The 20556-nt window shown below is 52.3% G+C and overlaps 6 non-coding genes and 2 pseudogenes across 6 annotated transcripts; all 8 read left to right on the plus strand.

The window, feature by feature from the left end:
* LOC139695855 (U2 spliceosomal RNA) lies at nucleotides 1–192 on the plus strand. The gene has a single exon (XR_011702431.1). It is a non-coding gene; the product is annotated as a U2 spliceosomal RNA (small nuclear RNA).
* Nucleotides 193–1703: 1511 nt separating this feature from the next.
* LOC139695838 (U2 spliceosomal RNA) lies at nucleotides 1704–1896 on the plus strand. The gene has a single exon (XR_011702415.1). It is a non-coding gene; the product is annotated as a U2 spliceosomal RNA (small nuclear RNA).
* Nucleotides 1897–3407: 1511 nt separating this feature from the next.
* Nucleotides 3408–3541, plus strand: LOC139695856 (U2 spliceosomal RNA; annotated as a pseudogene).
* A 5253-nt stretch (nucleotides 3542–8794) lies between these two features.
* On the plus strand, nucleotides 8795–8988 carry LOC139695844 (U2 spliceosomal RNA). The gene has a single exon (XR_011702421.1). It is a non-coding gene; the product is annotated as a U2 spliceosomal RNA (small nuclear RNA).
* Nucleotides 8989–10499: 1511 nt separating this feature from the next.
* On the plus strand, nucleotides 10500–10692 carry LOC139695850 (U2 spliceosomal RNA). Its single transcript, XR_011702426.1, has one exon. It is a non-coding gene; the product is annotated as a U2 spliceosomal RNA (small nuclear RNA).
* Nucleotides 10693–12203: 1511 nt separating this feature from the next.
* Nucleotides 12204–12396, plus strand: LOC139695861 (U2 spliceosomal RNA). The gene has a single exon (XR_011702432.1). It is a non-coding gene; the product is annotated as a U2 spliceosomal RNA (small nuclear RNA).
* A 1511-nt stretch (nucleotides 12397–13907) lies between these two features.
* Nucleotides 13908–14041, plus strand: LOC139695857 (U2 spliceosomal RNA; annotated as a pseudogene).
* Nucleotides 14042–19294: 5253 nt separating this feature from the next.
* On the plus strand, nucleotides 19295–19488 carry LOC139695845 (U2 spliceosomal RNA). Its single transcript, XR_011702422.1, has one exon. It is a non-coding gene; the product is annotated as a U2 spliceosomal RNA (small nuclear RNA).
* The last annotated feature ends 1068 nt before the right edge of the window (nucleotides 19489–20556 follow it).

The following is a 20556-nucleotide window of genomic DNA, read 5'->3' on the forward strand; positions in this document are numbered from 1 at the left end:
AACTCTGTATGAAAGAATTTTCAAATAAACATTTTAAATCTGTTCTTATCAGCTTAATATCTGATACGTCCCGCATTGCGGGACCAGAATATTAATCTGATTTTTGGACATTGGCGGGGTACCCGGAGTTTACTCCATCCCTGCCGCGGGTTGGCCCGGCATTGCAGTACCGTCGGGATCGGCCCATCATTAAAAAGGTCCACTTAAAAGCTGATGAGAACAGATTGAAGCTTAAATTGATCCGCGAAAATTATTTATTTTCGCACTTGCAAATTTCAGGCGATCCGGCTGGAAAAATATTCGCGAAATTGCATTTTCGCGGAGAGAAGCGATTTTATTCCATGCGAGCGGAGCAAAAGTAATGTAATCCAAATTGAAGCAGCACAACGAAGTATTAAAAGGAATGAATTATTAAAAGGAGAGAAACTTGGGAAGAAAAAAAATCCCATCTGAAGAGAGTCGTCGTCACTTTAAAGTGTAAGTGTAACAATAAATACAATTTTGTGAAAATAATGCAATTATTTTTTCTGCTTTCAATGCAACGTCAACAACAACAACGTCTTGTCTCCTCAGTATTCCATCATTGGAGACGACGACAACTGTTGAAGAGAGGCGCCGGATCACGTTTCAAACTTTGGCGTGTGACGCCCCTTCCTTCCAGCTGTTTACCTCCCCCCCGAAGAGATGGCGCGCGCGCGCTCCCGGCAAGGAGCGTCATTCAAGACGACCCGACGCGAATCGACTCGCGGAAATAGGCGAGTTCCACTCTTTTACCTTAGTTTTTGAACACCAATCTTTCCACAGAATTTATGCGAAGATAATTCTTGTAAAAGGAGTGTGTGTTTGATGAAAAAAAATTGAACGGAAAAGAAACTCAATACATCGGAGGAAACGACCGATCGCGAGCACTCGGGAAAAATTGGAAAAATGTTTGCAAAAAAATTTTCAGAAATTTTTTGCGAATTTCGCGGAAATCGATGCCCATTTCCGCGATTTTTTCGAGAAAATGGAAAATATAAACAATGGAGAAATCTGGTTTTCCATCTTGTGTAATTGAAAGCGCCACTTTTTTACAGCCTTTTCGATTCCTATTCTCCGATTTGAAGAAAACCCTAATTTGTTTATATTTGAAGAAACCCTAATTTATGTATTTATTTATTTATAAGGAAAGCGTATTTTTACTAATGACGATTAATGCAAAGTAAGTGAACAGCACACGATTTTAAATCTCTACCACACAGGAAGTGAAGTGAAGAGGAAGCCCGTTTTTCGAAAAACTGTCGACCACTGAATACTGGCGAAAAGGGCCCTTTATTACCGCCCTGGATGCCCCCCTCCATTTTCGGAATGTTTGAAAATTGCGCCCGACCTTTCCCGGGAAGCGGGGAGAGAGCTTGCAATACGTCTCGTGTGTCGCTCACAGAGATGGCACGACCTAGCGAAGGACTCCGCGTTGCAATTTACTGTCTCGCCTCCGGACTCCGGGGACGCAATTGCTCCGGCCGTCCTGCCCCCCGCGCCCCCCCAAAACTTTTCTTGCTGCAGGAAAACAAGGAAGCCTTCGGAAACACCCCCGCAGGACCCTACGCGAATTCTCCCCGACCAATGCCACCCCGCGGCGCCTACGCCAATCCTGCGCCCTCCGCCCCAAGTGCTCCGGGGTCGTCCCTACACATGTAAATATTGCAGAAAAGGGCTCCCTTATCGCTTCTCGGCCTTATGGCTAAGATCAAAGTGTAGTATCTGTTCTTATCAGCTTAATATCTGATACGTCCCGCATTGCGGGACCAGAATATTAATCTGATTTTTGGACATTGGCGGGGTACCCGGAGTTTACTCCATCCCTGCCGCGGGTTGGCCCGGCATTGCAGTACCGTCGGGATCGGCCCATCATTAAAAAGGTCCACTTAAAAGCTGATGAGAACAGATTGAAGCTTAAATTGATCCGCGAAAATTATTTATTTTCGCACTTGCAAATTTCAGGCGATCCGGCTGGAAAAATATTCGCGAAATTGCATTTTCGCGGAGAGAAGCGATTTTATTCCATGCGAGCGGAGCAAAAGTAATGTAATCCAAATTGAAGCAGCACAACGAAGTATTAAAAGGAATGAATTATTAAAAGGAGAGAAACTTGGGAAGAAAAAAAATCCCATCTGAAGAGAGTCGTCGTCACTTTAAAGTGTAAGTGTAACAATAAATACAATTTTGTGAAAATAATGCAATTATTTTTTCTGCTTTCAATGCAACGTCAACAACAACAACGTCTTGTCTCCTCAGTATTCCATCATTGGAGACGACGACAACTGTTGAAGAGAGGCGCCGGATCACGTTTCAAACTTTGGCGTGTGACGCCCCTTCCTTCCAGCTGTTTACCTCCCCCCCGAAGAGATGGCGCGCGCGCGCTCCCGGCAAGGAGCGTCATTCAAGACGACCCGACGCGAATCGACTCGCGGAAATAGGCGAGTTCCACTCTTTTACCTTAGTTTTTGAACACCAATCTTTCCACAGAATTTATGCGAAGATAATTCTTGTAAAAGGAGTGTGTGTTTGATGAAAAAAAATTGAACGGAAAAGAAACTCAATACATCGGAGGAAACGACCGATCGCGAGCACTCGGGAAAAATTGGAAAAATGTTTGCAAAAAAATTTTCAGAAATTTTTTGCGAATTTCGCGGAAATCGATGCCCATTTCCGCGATTTTTTCGAGAAAATGGAAAATATAAACAATGGAGAAATCTGGTTTTCCATCTTGTGTAATTGAAAGCGCCACTTTTTTACAGCCTTTTCGATTCCTATTCTCCGATTTGAAGAAAACCCTAATTTGTTTATATTTGAAGAAACCCTAATTTATGTATTTATTTATTTATAAGGAAAGCGTATTTTTACTAATGACGATTAATGCAAAGTAAGTGAACAGCACACGATTTTAAATCTCTACCACACAGGAAGTGAAGTGAAGAGGAAGCCCGTTTTTCGAAAAACTGTCGACCACTGAATACTGGCGAAAAGGGCCCTTTATTACCGCCCTGGATGCCCCCCTCCATTTTCGGAATGTTTGAAAATTGCGCCCGACCTTTCCCGGGAAGCGGGGAGAGAGCTTGCAATACGTCTCGTGTGTCGCTCACAGAGATGGCACGACCTAGCGAAGGACTCCGCGTTGCAATTTACTGTCTCGCCTCCGGACTCCGGGGACGCAATTGCTCCGGCCGTCCTGCCCCCCGCGCCCCCCCAAAACTTTTCTTGCTGCAGGAAAACAAGGAAGCCTTCGGAAACACCCCCGCAGGACCCTACGCGAATTCTCCCCGACCAATGCCACCCCGCGGCGCCTACGCCAATCCTGCGCCCTCCGCCCCAAGTGCTCCGGGGTCGTCCCTACACATGTAAATATTGCAGAAAAGGGCTCCCTTATCGCTTCTCGGCCTTATGGCTAAGATCAAAGTGTAGTATCTGTTCTTATCAGCTTAATCCCCTTAACTTTCTTCTTTTTCGCCCGCCAAATTCAAATTTTTAAATGAACAGATCTACCGCTTTTGGACCTTTCTAGCCTCTCTGAGGAATCCCGGACGGGCCCCGACCAACGGTAAGCCCCCCGGGACACTCCCAGAGGGAAGGGGCAACAGGACACTAGGCGCCTGCTCTGCCCAGTAGCCCCTCTTTCGACCCCCGATGGCCCCACGGTCCATTGCCTCTTCAAGGCGGACCGTGGGACCCACCGCCCCCTCAGGGCTCCCCGGTCGCTCACGGACCGTTCCCCACGCCCACTTGGGGTGATAACCTCCCCGGGCTCGACGCCGGGCCCCTAAGGCCCGGCGCAGGCCCCCGCCCCCGGTGCACCGCCGGGTCCCTTCAGGACCGGTAGGCTGAGCACCGGACGTTCCCCGGCCCCCGGTGCACTGCCAGGTCCCCTCCGGACCGGTAGCTTGAGCACCGAGGCCCCCGGACCCCCTCAGGGCCCCCGGGAGCACCCTCCGTCGATCCCGTACGGATCGGCGCAGAGCGGGTGATTTGAACGGCGCGCGGTTTCCTTTTCGGCCGCGACGCCGGTCAAGCGACCGTTCGGCGCGCTTCACGCCCGATCGGTTCGATTGACCCCCTCCCCCCCGTCCGGTATTTGTGGAAGACTTCATCTTCCACAAAACCGTCATTTCAAAACCCCGGTAAATTCAAATTTCCTCCCGATCCCACCCATACGGGCCGAGAAGCGGGTTGAGCGCCTTCAGCGCCATCCCTCGGCGGCCGCCTGGACTTCATTCAGGTGGACGCCACGCGCTTAATTTAAATTTGTATTTTTGAAAATTTTCGTTCCGCAGTCCCTCAGACCGCGGAAAAGCCCTCCGTCGCCCCCCTTGGCCTTCAGCATTTATATCTTTTGAATTTTTTTGTGTCCTTAAAAGGACAATTTTCAAAACAACGTACCACGGTCCTTCAGGCCGTGGAATATCGTCCGCCAGGCCCCGTTTGTGCCATGACTTAACGCCCTCCCATGCCCCCACGTCCTCCCCGTAAAAACGGGGGGGCGGGGGCCGTTAGAAAAGCACCATCGCGTGCTAGTTCCTCCGCCCCCCCCTCCTCCTCTCGCACTCCGCGGAGGAGGAAAGTCGAGGCGTCAGAGCCCGACTCCTCCCCTCCCCATACACCACCGGACGGCGCGTCCGAAAGCGCTTCGGCGCGTAGGACGCGTCGCCCGCGGAAAATCATACACTATGGCTCCCCCGTTTCTTCTTCTTCTTCTTCTCCATCCGGCGTCCGAAAGCCTTCCCTTGAGACCTTCTCCCCGCTCTCGGACGTCACCTATTCTCCCCCCAAGTCCCGTTCTTCTTCCCCTCTCTCCCTCGACGACTTCACGACGCCTCCGGATTCTTCTTCGTCCAGACGTCCGGCGCTGGATTCTCCCCCCCCGATTCCCCCGACTGCCCCCGCCCCCCAAACGACTGACAGGGTCCCGGCGCTTCTCCTGACCGGCACCGCGGTGTCGGCCAGGAGAATCGACAATCAACTTGTGGTTTACTTTCCCGTGGCGGACACGTTAACCTGCACCGAGGTGGGATGCAGCATGTCCTTCCGCGCTACGGAGTGGACGGCGATGCGGAGAAGTCTCGTCCGGCACCTGATGGAGCAGCACGGCCACCGACTCACGTCGGTGAACGCCTGCTCCATCTGCGGTGGGACTATCGGCCGCAAGCCGTCCACTCATCCCTGCCTCAAAGGGGGGATACGTAAGGCTGCGGACGGACGTGTTGCACTCTCGCATCGGTGCGGGGCATGCGATTTCGCATGCGCTACCCGTCGCGGGCTTGCGAACCACATGGTGACCCACAAGAGACCTCCCCCCTTGATTGCCCCCCTTCAGGAGGCAATCGAGGAGACAGTTAGATGCACGACGCCGCCCAACGTGACCGAGGCGCAACCCTCCGATCCAGACGCAGCAGCAGACGCTCCGGCCGAAGACCTGGCGCCGGGGCAGCCTCCTGAAGTCGGTGACCTTAACGACACCGGGTCACCGCCGCCTGTGGACGCAGCAACATCGCCGCCGCCAGCTCCAGACGCAGCAGAAGGAGCACCACGACAGGTCGAGCCACCGATACAGCAGAAGGAGAAGCTGTGGCTCGACCGACTGGCCAGCACATCCGGCCAGTCATGGGAGGAGTTCGAGGTCGTGGTGCAGGATCTGGTGGCCACCACCCAGGCGGAGAGGAAGAGGGAGGCGAAACCTGCGGACGGAGGGGAAGCTCCTCGGCCACGAAACGTCGTGCACAGACAACCACCAAGACGCAGACAAGTAGCTGACTACGACGCGAAAAAGGCGTCGGACATACAGAAACTCTTCAGGAGTCATCCCAGGAGGGCAGTGGAGAGCATCCTGTCCGATAAGTCACCCTATTGCGACATTCCCGCGGAGGAGGTGGAAAAGCATTTCCGCCAAGTCTACGGGAATGTCGGGATGGGGGGCTTGGAGGACGAGGGTGACGACTCGGTCTACCGTCGCACGACGGAGACCGAGAAGAAACTGCTCCTCGAAAGGATCACTCCTGAGGAAGTGACGAGACGCATGTCTAGAACCAAGAACACCGCCCCGGGCCCCGATGGCCTCACCTACGGCGACCTGAGGGCGGTCGATAGACATGGACGAATTCTCTCTTTTATCTTCAACAGATGCCTGAAGGAGGCCAGGACACCGGCCGCGTGGAAGACCTCTCGGACTGTCCTCCTGCACAAAGGGGGGGACCGCCAGGACATCGGCAACTGGAGGCCCATAGCGCTTGGCAACACCATCGCCAAGCTGTACGCCGGGGTGCTTGCTGACCGCATACTATCTTGGGCGGTCAGCGGGAAGAAGATGCACCCGGCTCAAAAGGGCTTCCGGGAGTTCGAGGGGTGCCACGAGCACAATTTCACCCTTCAGGCAGCTGTTGACGAAATGAGACGCAGACGTTCCCGAATCGCACTGGCTTGGCTTGACCTACGGAACGCGTTCGGGTCCATCCCGCACCAACACCTCCAGAACACCCTGAGGAGGATGGACTTGCCTGAGGAGATGAGGAGGACCGTGGAGGAGTTGCAGAAGGGCTCCACGGTCGTGAAGACGACCAGCGGCGACACCGGCGTCATCGACATCTGCGCCGGTGTCAAGCAGGGGTGCCCGTTATCACCGACCATTTTCAACTTGGGAATGGAGCCGGTGATACGGGCGGTCGCTGGTGAGGCAGGCAAGTCCGGAGTCGTCGTCCAGGGGCAAAACATCGCCATCCTGGCCTACGCGGACGACTTGGTGCTGGTGGCCCGGGACCAGGAGCACCTGCAGCGCCTGCTGAACATCGCGGGAGAAGAGGCGACCGCTGCAGGTCTACAGTTCAAGCCAAGCAAGTGCGCAACGCTGGACCTCAACTTTGCAGCAAACCAGCCCGTGCAGCCGTCCCAACTCACCATCCAGGGGGCGGCCATTTCCAGCCTGAAGGACGGCGAAGCGTACCGGTACCTCGGGGTCCCGTTCGGGTTCCACGTGGACCAGACCCCCGAGGAGGACCTGGTGCGCTTGGGCGAGGACGTCAAGAAGATCGACGAGTCACTCCTCGCCCCGTGGCAGAAGATCGCCGCGACCAACATCTTCCTTCTGCCCAGGCTGGAATTCATCTTGCGGGCTGGTAATGTTAAAAAGAAAAACTTGACCGACATCGACAAGAGGCTGAAGGCCTGCGCAAAGGGCTGGCTCCATTTGCCCAAAAGGGCATCGCCTGAGATGGTCTTCATTGGCCATCAACACGGCGGCGCAGGTCTTCTCCCTCTTTCCGACTTGACTGACATATTGACCATCGTGCAGGGATATCGACTCCTCCATTCCCGTGACCCCAACGTGAGAGTGCTCGCCTGGGGTCGCCTGAAGGAGGTAGTGCGGAGGAAGCTGAGGAGACCGCCAACCACCGGTGATCTCGCAGAGTACCTTAGTGGTAGTCTGCGGGATGACTTTGGAAGGGAAAGCGGCGACTTCAGTTCCCTCTTCACGCAGGTTCGCTCCGCGTCACGCCGTATCGCCGCGCGCATAGGCTTGAGCTGGAGATGGTCGGACGAGCTAAGGGAGATGCAGATTTCGTTCCGGGACATGAATGACGGGGCTGAAGACCGCCCCCCCTTCATCAGGGTTCCTCCGAAGGCCGTAAGGCAACTGACGGGTGCCCTGAAGATCGCGGTGCGGCGCTACTACCTGAACAAGGTAAGCGCCAAGCCCGATCAAGGGAAAGTCATTCGTGCCTCGGCGAAATCTGAAGCCTCCAATCACTTCCTGGCAGGAGGGAGATACACCAGGTTTTGTGATTGGAGGTTCATCTTTAGGGCTCGGCTCGATCTGCTCCCGCTCAATGCCTGTCGCCGTTGGGAAACCAACGGGGACAAGCGGTGTCGGCGATGTGGCTACGCGGAGGAGACCCTGCCCCACGTCGTTAATCACTGCACGATGCACTCAAGGACGTGGCAGCATAGACATAATGCTGTCCAAGACCGACTACACAGGGCTCTGATTGGACGCCGGGGAAAAGGTGACGATGAAATCAGAGTCAACAAACAAGTACCTGGCACTGACTCGACTCTTAGACCAGACCTGGTTATAACTAACCAGGCCGACAAGACTGTGACATTGATCGACGTAGCAGTACCGTTCGAGAACAACGAGGGAGCTCTGCTGGCAGCCAGGACCGCGAAGGAGGAGAAGTACGCCGCCCTGGCAGAGACCATCCGCCAGCAGGGATACCGGTCATCGGTCGCCGCCATCGTCGTGGGAAGCCTGGGGACGTGGGACTCGCAGAACGACCCCGTCCTGAAGTCCCTGGGCCTACCTCGACGATTCTGCACCACCATGCGGCGACTGATGGTCAGCGACGTCATCCGCTGGACCCGGGACTGCTACGTCGAACACATCACGGGACATAGACAGTATGAAGACGGCTCCGGAGGCTGAAAAGGAAAGGACAAAAGTGAAGTCGTGTAAAATCATTTCCCCCCCTCTTTCCATACTTCTTCATTGTAAAACCTTTCTCTGTCCCCTTTCTCTTTTATTTACTCTATGAGCCATAGTGTATGAATGGCCACGCCGTGGTGTATAAACGGCCCCCCCCAAAAGTGTAAACCCTCCCCGTGAGAGACTTAAACATATAAAACATTTTATAAAAAAAAACACTCGTGCGAGAAGCCTATATTATTATAATATTTCCCCAAAATAAAGGGGCAAAAAGACTTGTTCCCCGGCTCCCTCATTTGGAGGGAGCCGGTCATGTATAAATTATATATTAATTATAAGTTGCTTAAAACTCTGTATGAAAGAATTTTCAAATAAACATTTTAAATCTGTTCTTATCAGCTTAATATCTGATACGTCCCGCATTGCGGGACCAGAATATTAATCTGATTTTTGGACATTGGCGGGGTACCCGGAGTTTACTCCATCCCTGCCGCGGGTTGGCCCGGCATTGCAGTACCGTCGGGATCGGCCCATCATTAAAAAGGTCCACTTAAAAGCTGATGAGAACAGATTGAAGCTTAAATTGATCCGCGAAAATTATTTATTTTCGCACTTGCAAATTTCAGGCGATCCGGCTGGAAAAATATTCGCGAAATTGCATTTTCGCGGAGAGAAGCGATTTTATTCCATGCGAGCGGAGCAAAAGTAATGTAATCCAAATTGAAGCAGCACAACGAAGTATTAAAAGGAATGAATTATTAAAAGGAGAGAAACTTGGGAAGAAAAAAAATCCCATCTGAAGAGAGTCGTCGTCACTTTAAAGTGTAAGTGTAACAATAAATACAATTTTGTGAAAATAATGCAATTATTTTTTCTGCTTTCAATGCAACGTCAACAACAACAACGTCTTGTCTCCTCAGTATTCCATCATTGGAGACGACGACAACTGTTGAAGAGAGGCGCCGGATCACGTTTCAAACTTTGGCGTGTGACGCCCCTTCCTTCCAGCTGTTTACCTCCCCCCCGAAGAGATGGCGCGCGCGCGCTCCCGGCAAGGAGCGTCATTCAAGACGACCCGACGCGAATCGACTCGCGGAAATAGGCGAGTTCCACTCTTTTACCTTAGTTTTTGAACACCAATCTTTCCACAGAATTTATGCGAAGATAATTCTTGTAAAAGGAGTGTGTGTTTGATGAAAAAAAATTGAACGGAAAAGAAACTCAATACATCGGAGGAAACGACCGATCGCGAGCACTCGGGAAAAATTGGAAAAATGTTTGCAAAAAAATTTTCAGAAATTTTTTGCGAATTTCGCGGAAATCGATGCCCATTTCCGCGATTTTTTCGAGAAAATGGAAAATATAAACAATGGAGAAATCTGGTTTTCCATCTTGTGTAATTGAAAGCGCCACTTTTTTACAGCCTTTTCGATTCCTATTCTCCGATTTGAAGAAAACCCTAATTTGTTTATATTTGAAGAAACCCTAATTTATGTATTTATTTATTTATAAGGAAAGCGTATTTTTACTAATGACGATTAATGCAAAGTAAGTGAACAGCACACGATTTTAAATCTCTACCACACAGGAAGTGAAGTGAAGAGGAAGCCCGTTTTTCGAAAAACTGTCGACCACTGAATACTGGCGAAAAGGGCCCTTTATTACCGCCCTGGATGCCCCCCTCCATTTTCGGAATGTTTGAAAATTGCGCCCGACCTTTCCCGGGAAGCGGGGAGAGAGCTTGCAATACGTCTCGTGTGTCGCTCACAGAGATGGCACGACCTAGCGAAGGACTCCGCGTTGCAATTTACTGTCTCGCCTCCGGACTCCGGGGACGCAATTGCTCCGGCCGTCCTGCCCCCCGCGCCCCCCCAAAACTTTTCTTGCTGCAGGAAAACAAGGAAGCCTTCGGAAACACCCCCGCAGGACCCTACGCGAATTCTCCCCGACCAATGCCACCCCGCGGCGCCTACGCCAATCCTGCGCCCTCCGCCCCAAGTGCTCCGGGGTCGTCCCTACACATGTAAATATTGCAGAAAAGGGCTCCCTTATCGCTTCTCGGCCTTATGGCTAAGATCAAAGTGTAGTATCTGTTCTTATCAGCTTAATATCTGATACGTCCCGCATTGCGGGACCAGAATATTAATCTGATTTTTGGACATTGGCGGGGTACCCGGAGTTTACTCCATCCCTGCCGCGGGTTGGCCCGGCATTGCAGTACCGTCGGGATCGGCCCATCATTAAAAAGGTCCACTTAAAAGCTGATGAGAACAGATTGAAGCTTAAATTGATCCGCGAAAATTATTTATTTTCGCACTTGCAAATTTCAGGCGATCCGGCTGGAAAAATATTCGCGAAATTGCATTTTCGCGGAGAGAAGCGATTTTATTCCATGCGAGCGGAGCAAAAGTAATGTAATCCAAATTGAAGCAGCACAACGAAGTATTAAAAGGAATGAATTATTAAAAGGAGAGAAACTTGGGAAGAAAAAAAATCCCATCTGAAGAGAGTCGTCGTCACTTTAAAGTGTAAGTGTAACAATAAATACAATTTTGTGAAAATAATGCAATTATTTTTTCTGCTTTCAATGCAACGTCAACAACAACAACGTCTTGTCTCCTCAGTATTCCATCATTGGAGACGACGACAACTGTTGAAGAGAGGCGCCGGATCACGTTTCAAACTTTGGCGTGTGACGCCCCTTCCTTCCAGCTGTTTACCTCCCCCCCGAAGAGATGGCGCGCGCGCGCTCCCGGCAAGGAGCGTCATTCAAGACGACCCGACGCGAATCGACTCGCGGAAATAGGCGAGTTCCACTCTTTTACCTTAGTTTTTGAACACCAATCTTTCCACAGAATTTATGCGAAGATAATTCTTGTAAAAGGAGTGTGTGTTTGATGAAAAAAAATTGAACGGAAAAGAAACTCAATACATCGGAGGAAACGACCGATCGCGAGCACTCGGGAAAAATTGGAAAAATGTTTGCAAAAAAATTTTCAGAAATTTTTTGCGAATTTCGCGGAAATCGATGCCCATTTCCGCGATTTTTTCGAGAAAATGGAAAATATAAACAATGGAGAAATCTGGTTTTCCATCTTGTGTAATTGAAAGCGCCACTTTTTTACAGCCTTTTCGATTCCTATTCTCCGATTTGAAGAAAACCCTAATTTGTTTATATTTGAAGAAACCCTAATTTATGTATTTATTTATTTATAAGGAAAGCGTATTTTTACTAATGACGATTAATGCAAAGTAAGTGAACAGCACACGATTTTAAATCTCTACCACACAGGAAGTGAAGTGAAGAGGAAGCCCGTTTTTCGAAAAACTGTCGACCACTGAATACTGGCGAAAAGGGCCCTTTATTACCGCCCTGGATGCCCCCCTCCATTTTCGGAATGTTTGAAAATTGCGCCCGACCTTTCCCGGGAAGCGGGGAGAGAGCTTGCAATACGTCTCGTGTGTCGCTCACAGAGATGGCACGACCTAGCGAAGGACTCCGCGTTGCAATTTACTGTCTCGCCTCCGGACTCCGGGGACGCAATTGCTCCGGCCGTCCTGCCCCCCGCGCCCCCCCAAAACTTTTCTTGCTGCAGGAAAACAAGGAAGCCTTCGGAAACACCCCCGCAGGACCCTACGCGAATTCTCCCCGACCAATGCCACCCCGCGGCGCCTACGCCAATCCTGCGCCCTCCGCCCCAAGTGCTCCGGGGTCGTCCCTACACATGTAAATATTGCAGAAAAGGGCTCCCTTATCGCTTCTCGGCCTTATGGCTAAGATCAAAGTGTAGTATCTGTTCTTATCAGCTTAATATCTGATACGTCCCGCATTGCGGGACCAGAATATTAATCTGATTTTTGGACATTGGCGGGGTACCCGGAGTTTACTCCATCCCTGCCGCGGGTTGGCCCGGCATTGCAGTACCGTCGGGATCGGCCCATCATTAAAAAGGTCCACTTAAAAGCTGATGAGAACAGATTGAAGCTTAAATTGATCCGCGAAAATTATTTATTTTCGCACTTGCAAATTTCAGGCGATCCGGCTGGAAAAATATTCGCGAAATTGCATTTTCGCGGAGAGAAGCGATTTTATTCCATGCGAGCGGAGCAAAAGTAATGTAATCCAAATTGAAGCAGCACAACGAAGTATTAAAAGGAATGAATTATTAAAAGGAGAGAAACTTGGGAAGAAAAAAAATCCCATCTGAAGAGAGTCGTCGTCACTTTAAAGTGTAAGTGTAACAATAAATACAATTTTGTGAAAATAATGCAATTATTTTTTCTGCTTTCAATGCAACGTCAACAACAACAACGTCTTGTCTCCTCAGTATTCCATCATTGGAGACGACGACAACTGTTGAAGAGAGGCGCCGGATCACGTTTCAAACTTTGGCGTGTGACGCCCCTTCCTTCCAGCTGTTTACCTCCCCCCCGAAGAGATGGCGCGCGCGCGCTCCCGGCAAGGAGCGTCATTCAAGACGACCCGACGCGAATCGACTCGCGGAAATAGGCGAGTTCCACTCTTTTACCTTAGTTTTTGAACACCAATCTTTCCACAGAATTTATGCGAAGATAATTCTTGTAAAAGGAGTGTGTGTTTGATGAAAAAAAATTGAACGGAAAAGAAACTCAATACATCGGAGGAAACGACCGATCGCGAGCACTCGGGAAAAATTGGAAAAATGTTTGCAAAAAAATTTTCAGAAATTTTTTGCGAATTTCGCGGAAATCGATGCCCATTTCCGCGATTTTTTCGAGAAAATGGAAAATATAAACAATGGAGAAATCTGGTTTTCCATCTTGTGTAATTGAAAGCGCCACTTTTTTACAGCCTTTTCGATTCCTATTCTCCGATTTGAAGAAAACCCTAATTTGTTTATATTTGAAGAAACCCTAATTTATGTATTTATTTATTTATAAGGAAAGCGTATTTTTACTAATGACGATTAATGCAAAGTAAGTGAACAGCACACGATTTTAAATCTCTACCACACAGGAAGTGAAGTGAAGAGGAAGCCCGTTTTTCGAAAAACTGTCGACCACTGAATACTGGCGAAAAGGGCCCTTTATTACCGCCCTGGATGCCCCCCTCCATTTTCGGAATGTTTGAAAATTGCGCCCGACCTTTCCCGGGAAGCGGGGAGAGAGCTTGCAATACGTCTCGTGTGTCGCTCACAGAGATGGCACGACCTAGCGAAGGACTCCGCGTTGCAATTTACTGTCTCGCCTCCGGACTCCGGGGACGCAATTGCTCCGGCCGTCCTGCCCCCCGCGCCCCCCCAAAACTTTTCTTGCTGCAGGAAAACAAGGAAGCCTTCGGAAACACCCCCGCAGGACCCTACGCGAATTCTCCCCGACCAATGCCACCCCGCGGCGCCTACGCCAATCCTGCGCCCTCCGCCCCAAGTGCTCCGGGGTCGTCCCTACACATGTAAATATTGCAGAAAAGGGCTCCCTTATCGCTTCTCGGCCTTATGGCTAAGATCAAAGTGTAGTATCTGTTCTTATCAGCTTAATCCCCTTAACTTTCTTCTTTTTCGCCCGCCAAATTCAAATTTTTAAATGAACAGATCTACCGCTTTTGGACCTTTCTAGCCTCTCTGAGGAATCCCGGACGGGCCCCGACCAACGGTAAGCCCCCCGGGACACTCCCAGAGGGAAGGGGCAACAGGACACTAGGCGCCTGCTCTGCCCAGTAGCCCCTCTTTCGACCCCCGATGGCCCCACGGTCCATTGCCTCTTCAAGGCGGACCGTGGGACCCACCGCCCCCTCAGGGCTCCCCGGTCGCTCACGGACCGTTCCCCACGCCCACTTGGGGTGATAACCTCCCCGGGCTCGACGCCGGGCCCCTAAGGCCCGGCGCAGGCCCCCGCCCCCGGTGCACCGCCGGGTCCCTTCAGGACCGGTAGGCTGAGCACCGGACGTTCCCCGGCCCCCGGTGCACTGCCAGGTCCCCTCCGGACCGGTAGCTTGAGCACCGAGGCCCCCGGACCCCCTCAGGGCCCCCGGGAGCACCCTCCGTCGATCCCGTACGGATCGGCGCAGAGCGGGTGATTTGAACGGCGCGCGGTTTCCTTTTCGGCCGCGACGCCGGTCAAGCGACCGTTCGGCGCGCTTCACGCCCGATCGGTTCGATTGACCCCCTCCCCCCCGTCCGGTATTTGTGGAAGACTTCATCTTCCACAAAACCGTCATTTCAAAACCCCGGTAAATTCAAATTTCCTCCCGATCCCACCCATACGGGCCGAGAAGCGGGTTGAGCGCCTTCAGCGCCATCCCTCGGCGGCCGCCTGGACTTCATTCAGGTGGACGCCACGCGCTTAATTTAAATTTGTATTTTTGAAAATTTTCGTTCCGCAGTCCCTCAGACCGCGGAAAAGCCCTCCGTCGCCCCCCTTGGCCTTCAGCATTTATATCTTTTGAATTTTTTTGTGTCCTTAAAAGGACAATTTTCAAAACAACGTACCACGGTCCTTCAGGCCGTGGAATATCGTCCGCCAGGCCCCGTTTGTGCCATGACTTAACGCCCTCCCATGCCCCCACGTCCTCCCCGTAAAAACGGGGGGGCGGGGGCCGTTAGAAAAGCACCATCGCGTGCTAGTTCCTCCGCCCCCCCCTCCTCCTCTCGCACTCCGCGGAGGAGGAAAGTCGAGGCGTCAGAGCCCGACTCCTCCCCTCCCCATACACCACCGGACGGCGCGTCCGAAAGCGCTTCGGCGCGTAGGACGCGTCGCCCGCGGAAAATCATACACTATGGCTCCCCCGTTTCTTCTTCTTCTTCTTCTCCATCCGGCGTCCGAAAGCCTTCCCTTGAGACCTTCTCCCCGCTCTCGGACGTCACCTATTCTCCCCCCAAGTCCCGTTCTTCTTCCCCTCTCTCCCTCGACGACTTCACGACGCCTCCGGATTCTTCTTCGTCCAGACGTCCGGCGCTGGATTCTCCCCCCCCGATTCCCCCGACTGCCCCCGCCCCCCAAACGACTGACAGGGTCCCGGCGCTTCTCCTGACCGGCACCGCGGTGTCGGCCAGGAGAATCGACAATCAACTTGTGGTTTACTTTCCCGTGGCGGACACGTTAACCTGCACCGAGGTGGGATGCAGCATGTCCTTCCGCGCTACGGAGTGGACGGCGATGCGGAGAAGTCTCGTCCGGCACCTGATGGAGCAGCACGGCCACCGACTCACGTCGGTGAACGCCTGCTCCATCTGCGGTGGGACTATCGGCCGCAAGCCGTCCACTCATCCCTGCCTCAAAGGGGGGATACGTAAGGCTGCGGACGGACGTGTTGCACTCTCGCATCGGTGCGGGGCATGCGATTTCGCATGCGCTACCCGTCGCGGGCTTGCGAACCACATGGTGACCCACAAGAGACCTCCCCCCTTGATTGCCCCCCTTCAGGAGGCAATCGAGGAGACAGTTAGATGCACGACGCCGCCCAACGTGACCGAGGCGCAACCCTCCGATCCAGACGCAGCAGCAGACGCTCCGGCCGAAGACCTGGCGCCGGGGCAGCCTCCTGAAGTCGGTGACCTTAACGACACCGGGTCACCGCCGCCTGTGGACGCAGCAACATCGCCGCCGCCAGCTCCAGACGCAGCAGAAGGAGCACCACGACAGGTCGAGCCACCGATACAGCAGAAGGAGAAGCTGTGGCTCGACCGACTGGCCAGCACATCCGGCCAGTCATGGGAGGAGTTCGAGGTCGTGGTGCAGGATCTGGTGGCCACCACCCAGGCGGAGAGGAAGAGGGAGGCGAAACCTGCGGACGGAGGGGAAGCTCCTCGGCCACGAAACGTCGTGCACAGACAACCACCAAGACGCAGACAAGTAGCTGACTACGACGCGAAAAAGGCGTCGGACATACAGAAACTCTTCAGGAGTCATCCCAGGAGGGCAGTGGAGAGCATCCTGTCCGATAAGTCACCCTATTGCGACATTCCCGCGGAGGAGGTGGAAAAGCATTTCCGCCAAGTCTACGGGAATGTCGGGATGGGGGGCTTGGAGGACGAGGGTGACGACTCGGTCTACCGTCGCACGACGGAGACCGAGAAGAAACTGCTCCTCGAAAGGATCACTCCTGAGGAAGTGACGAGACGCATGTCTAGAACCAAGAACACCGCCCCGGGCCCCGATGGCCTCACCTACGGCGACCTGAGGGCGGTCGATAGACATGGACGAATTCTCTCTTTTATCTTCAACAGATGCCTGAAGGAGGCCAGGACACCGGCCGCGTGGAAGACCTCTCGGACTGTCCTCCTGCACAAAGGGGGGGACCGCCAGGACATCGGCAACTGGAGGCCCATAGCGCTTGGCAACACCATCGCCAAGCTGTACGCCGGGGTGCTTGCTGACCGCATACTATCTTGGGCGGTCAGCGGGAAGAAGATGCACCCGGCTCAAAAGGGCTTCCGGGAGTTCGAGGGGTGCCACGAGCACAATTTCACCCTTCAGGCAGCTGTTGACGAAATGAGACGCAGACGTTCCCGAATCGCACTGGCTTGGCTTGACCTACGGAACGCGTTCGGGTCCATCCCGCACCAACACCTCCAGAACACCCTGAGGAGGATGGACTTGCCTGAGGAGATGAGGAGGACCGTGGAGGAGTTGCAGAAGGGCTCCACGGTCGTGAAGACGACCAGCGGCGACACCGGCGTCATCGACATCTGCGCCGGTGTCAAGCAGGGGTGCCCGTTATCACCGACCATTTTCAACTTGGGAATGGAGCCGGTGATACGGGCGGTCGCTGGTGAGGCAGGCAAGTCCGGAGTCGTCGTCCAGGGGCAAAACATCGCCATCCTGGCCTACGCGGACGACTTGGTGCTGGTGGCCCGGGACCAGGAGCACCTGCAGCGCCTGCTGAACATCGCGGGAGAAGAGGCGACCGCTGCAGGTCTACAGTTCAAGCCAAGCAAGTGCGCAACGCTGGACCTCAACTTTGCAGCAAACCAGCCCGTGCAGCCGTCCCAACTCACCATCCAGGGGGCGGCCATTTCCAGCCTGAAGGACGGCGAAGCGTACCGGTACCTCGGGGTCCCGTTCGGGTTCCACGTGGACCAGACCCCCGAGGAGGACCTGGTGCGCTTGGGCGAGGACGTCAAGAAGATCGACGAGTCACTCCTCGCCCCGTGGCAGAAGATCGCCGCGACCAACATCTTCCTTCTGCCCAGGCTGGAATTCATCTTGCGGGCTGGTAATGTTAAAAAGAAAAACTTGACCGACATCGACAAGAGGCTGAAGGCCTGCGCAAAGGGCTGGCTCCATTTGCCCAAAAGGGCATCGCCTGAGATGGTCTTCATTGGCCATCAACACGGCGGCGCAGGTCTTCTCCCTCTTTCCGACTTGACTGACATATTGACCATCGTGCAGGGATATCGACTCCTCCATTCCCGTGACCCCAACGTGAGAGTGCTCGCCTGGGGTCGCCTGAAGGAGGTAGTGCGGAGGAAGCTGAGGAGACCGCCAACCACCGGTGATCTCGCAGAGTACCTTAGTGGTAGTCTGCGGGATGACTTTGGAAGGGAAAGCGGCGACTTCAGTTCCCTCTTCACGCAGGTTCGCTCCGCGTCACGCCGTATCGCCGCGCGCATAGGCTTGAGCTGGAGATGGTCGGACGAGCTAAGGGAGATGCAGATTTCGTTCCGGGACATGAATGACGGGGCTGAAGACCGCCCCCCCTTCATCAGGGTTCCTCCGAAGGCCGTAAGGCAACTGACGGGTGCCCTGAAGATCGCGGTGCGGCGCTACTACCTGAACAAGGTAAGCGCCAAGCCCGATCAAGGGAAAGTCATTCGTGCCTCGGCGAAATCTGAAGCCTCCAATCACTTCCTGGCAGGAGGGAGATACACCAGGTTTTGTGATTGGAGGTTCATCTTTAGGGCTCGGCTCGATCTGCTCCCGCTCAATGCCTGTCGCCGTTGGGAAACCAACGGGGACAAGCGGTGTCGGCGATGTGGCTACGCGGAGGAGACCCTGCCCCACGTCGTTAATCACTGCACGATGCACTCAAGGACGTGGCAGCATAGACATAATGCTGTCCAAGACCGACTACACAGGGCTCTGATTGGACGCCGGGGAAAAGGTGACGATGAAATCAGAGTCAACAAACAAGTACCTGGCACTGACTCGACTCTTAGACCAGACCTGGTTATAACTAACCAGGCCGACAAGACTGTGACATTGATCGACGTAGCAGTACCGTTCGAGAACAACGAGGGAGCTCTGCTGGCAGCCAGGACCGCGAAGGAGGAGAAGTACGCCGCCCTGGCAGAGACCATCCGCCAGCAGGGATACCGGTCATCGGTCGCCGCCATCGTCGTGGGAAGCCTGGGGACGTGGGACTCGCAGAACGACCCCGTCCTGAAGTCCCTGGGCCTACCTCGACGATTCTGCACCACCATGCGGCGACTGATGGTCAGCGACGTCATCCGCTGGACCCGGGACTGCTACGTCGAACACATCACGGGACATAGACAGTATGAAGACGGCTCCGGAGGCTGAAAAGGAAAGGACAAAAGTGAAGTCGTGTAAAATCATTTCCCCCCCTCTTTCCATACTTCTTCATTGTAAAACCTTTCTCTGTCCCCTTTCTCTTTTATTTACTCTATGAGCCATAGTGTATGAATGGCCACGCCGTGGTGTATAAACGGCCCCCCCCAAAAGTGTAAACCCTCCCCGTGAGAGACTTAAACATATAAAACATTTTATAAAAAAAAACACTCGTGCGAGAAGCCTATATTATTATAATATTTCCCCAAAATAAAGGGGCAAAAAGACTTGTTCCCCGGCTCCCTCATTTGGAGGGAGCCGGTCATGTATAAATTATATATTAATTATAAGTTGCTTAAAACTCTGTATGAAAGAATTTTCAAATAAACATTTTAAATCTGTTCTTATCAGCTTAATATCTGATACGTCCCGCATTGCGGGACCAGAATATTAATCTGATTTTTGGACATTGGCGGGGTACCCGGAGTTTACTCCATCCCTGCCGCGGGTTGGCCCGGCATTGCAGTACCGTCGGGATCGGCCCATCATTAAAAAGGTCCACTTAAAAGCTGATGAGAACAGATTGAAGCTTAAATTGATCCGCGAAAATTATTTATTTTCGCACTTGCAAATTTCAGGCGATCCGGCTGGAAAAATATTCGCGAAATTGCATTTTCGCGGAGAGAAGCGATTTTATTCCATGCGAGCGGAGCAAAAGTAATGTAATCCAAATTGAAGCAGCACAACGAAGTATTAAAAGGAATGAATTATTAAAAGGAGAGAAACTTGGGAAGAAAAAAAATCCCATCTGAAGAGAGTCGTCGTCACTTTAAAGTGTAAGTGTAACAATAAATACAATTTTGTGAAAATAATGCAATTATTTTTTCTGCTTTCAATGCAACGTCAACAACAACAACGTCTTGTCTCCTCAGTATTCCATCATTGGAGACGACGACAACTGTTGAAGAGAGGCGCCGGATCACGTTTCAAACTTTGGCGTGTGACGCCCCTTCCTTCCAGCTGTTTACCTCCCCCCCGAAGAGATGGCGCGCGCGCGCTCCCGGCAAGGAGCGTCATTCAAGACGACCCGACGCGAATCGACTCGCGGAAATAGGCGAGTTCCACTCTTTTACCTTAGTTTTTGAACACCAATCTTTCCACAGAATTTATGCGAAGATAATTCTTGTAAAAGGAGTGTGTGTTTGATGAAAAAAAATTGAACGGAAAAGAAACTCAATACATCGGAGGAAACGACCGATCGCGAGCACTCGGGAAAAATTGGAAAAATGTTTGCAAAAAAATTTTCAGAAATTTTTTGCGAATTTCGCGGAAATCGATGCCCATTTCCGCGATTTTTTCGAGAAAATGGAAAATATAAACAATGGAGAAATCTGGTTTTCCATCTTGTGTAATTGAAAGCGCCACTTTTTTACAGCCTTTTCGATTCCTATTCTCCGATTTGAAGAAAACCCTAATTTGTTTATATTTGAAGAAACCCTAATTTATGTATTTATTTATTTATAAGGAAAGCGTATTTTTACTAATGACGATTAATGCAAAGTAAGTGAACAGCACACGATTTTAAATCTCTACCACACAGGAAGTGAAGTGAAGAGGAA

This window comes from Hetaerina americana, unplaced genomic scaffold (genome assembly GCF_022747635.1).
Source record: "Hetaerina americana unplaced genomic scaffold, ioHetAmer1.1.p SCAF_646, whole genome shotgun sequence".
In the NCBI taxonomy this organism is placed as follows: Eukaryota; Metazoa; Arthropoda; class Insecta; order Odonata; family Calopterygidae; genus Hetaerina; species Hetaerina americana.